This window comes from Neltuma alba, unplaced genomic scaffold (genome assembly GCF_004799145.2).
Source record: "Neltuma alba isolate B1F8T4 unplaced genomic scaffold, ASM479914v2 tig00002311_pilon, whole genome shotgun sequence".
In the NCBI taxonomy this organism is placed as follows: domain Eukaryota; kingdom Viridiplantae; phylum Streptophyta; class Magnoliopsida; order Fabales; family Fabaceae; genus Neltuma; species Neltuma alba.
The window spans coordinates 32,044-33,918 of record NW_021632817.1 but is presented as its reverse complement, the minus strand read 5'-3'; the positions used below and the strand labels follow the sequence as shown (position 1 = coordinate 33,918).

The 1,875-nt window shown below is 36.7% G+C and overlaps 1 long non-coding RNA gene across 1 annotated transcript; it reads left to right on the top strand.

Moving 5' to 3' along the window:
• Positions 1-130: 130 nt before the first annotated feature.
• Positions 131-1,543, top strand: LOC114721989 (uncharacterized). Its single transcript, XR_003738128.1, has 3 exons — positions 131-437; positions 577-638; positions 760-1,543. It is a non-coding gene; the product is annotated as an uncharacterized LOC114721989 (long non-coding RNA).
• The last annotated feature ends 332 nt before the right edge of the window (positions 1,544-1,875 follow it).

Here is a 1,875-nt window from a genome sequence, read left to right as displayed (position 1 = left end):
CTGTTTCATTATAAGATATCGTATGCATTTAGGAATTCCTCACCTGAAGCCATGATGGCTCTCTCTGAGATCTTCTCTCAACTTTGCACCAAGGCCGTAGTCCTGTTGGCTCTGCTTCTAATACAAGTTATGGTCTCGTAAAGAAGCTCAGGTCAGACACACGTCCAGTTAATACCACCCAATATCTCAAACTTATCGAACAGAAGAACCCCACAATTTGTTTCACCAAGAGGTTGAGGCAAGAAGGTGCTGAGTGCAGGGTGTGCTTATCTGAATTCCAGGAAGGGGAAAAGGTGAGGAACTTGAAATGTAAACACACATTTCACAGAGATTGCTTGGACAAGTGGTTGCAGCAATATTGGGCTACCTGCCCTCTTTGCAGGAACCAAGTTCTGCCAGAAGATGTTGTGGCCAAGTATCGTGAACTTCAGAATCAGGTAGAATCTGATGGGAATGATGGGCAGATTATGTTCTTATTATCCGCGTTGCATGGAGGAAGTTCTTTGCACAGATTTCTTAGAACTTGTCCTCAAGATAAGAACGAAATTAAAATCTAGCTTCTTGTATCTTGTACAGAGGGACTACGTCTTCTCCTTTTGGGATCTCGCTGAATAATTTGGATGTACCTTCTGCTAGATGTATGTCTGTTCACATGTTTCTTGTTTAAGATTATTATAAAAGAATTATTTCAAATTCATTGTTCTGCTGCATGTTCCCATGATAAAGTTCTTATTTGAGCTTATGGTTGGAATTTTGTAGTGAAGGAGACGAGTCATGGGAGATATTTTGAGAAAAAAGGTAGAGGTTTTAATTAATTCTGGTGTCCCACATCTGAAGTGAAAAATCTCAGGCAGATATTTTTGTGAGAAACTCGTCTGCACGACCATCCCTTTTGAGGATTAATTTCCGGTGAAAGGACTGTCTAATCCGTATGGATTTTCATCATGAAGGAAGCTCAACTTGATTCCTGGCAGAGATGACAGCTTAGCTTCAAGTGCAAGGCAATAGGAGTATATAGTAATTTCAAGGGGACACTCCTTAATGCATTGGTGAGATGTTAGGTAAGGTTAGGAGGCTTCATGCTCAAAGCACTTTTTTTTGGGAGGGTGAAAATTTGCCCACAAACCAGAATGGCCTGAAACAGACAAGTATTTAGCTCTTGGATAGCTCGAAGGAAAGACATGTAGGGTAGGGTACTCAATTTGCAAAGCCAAGGAAGAAAGAGGAGGCAACACAACTTAGAAAATCATAGTTGTAATGGTTTCTCTCACTGGAGACAGAAACCATCAAGCCATCAGCATCATTCAGGATTTTCGATGCTCTTTTTCTTTTCTTTGTAATCTGTTTGTTTTCCGAAATCTCTCCTGAAGAACTACAGCCAACCGTTACAATTTTGTTTTTGTTTTTGTTTTAATTGCTTCCCTTGTAAAGTTACCCTGTCTCCCAATTTTCTCAGCAAGCCTGTGATTATGTTAATGACTTTTGTGAAGTGCATGAATGATCAGAGTTGAATAAGGCAAGTAATATTGCCTTATGGAAACAATTACTAGTGGCAATTTCTAATTAATTAATTTAAATAGGTTAAAAAAATTAATTAAATTAGTTATTTGTAATAAATATATATTGTTTTTGAAATATTTTTACTAATAAAATATATTAGATAGTATTACCATTGAAAAAAATAGATAAATATAAAAGACAAAATAGATTAGGATTTTATTATTAAGATCAAAATAAAAATTAAACAAGTTTTTATATAAATTACTGTGAGTCACAAAGCAAAATGTGGGTGTCCATATTCAATGACAATGTGCGGTGGTAGATGATTATGTTGAATAGTGTGTGGATCTATTTCAAAAGCCGTACTCTATGGTT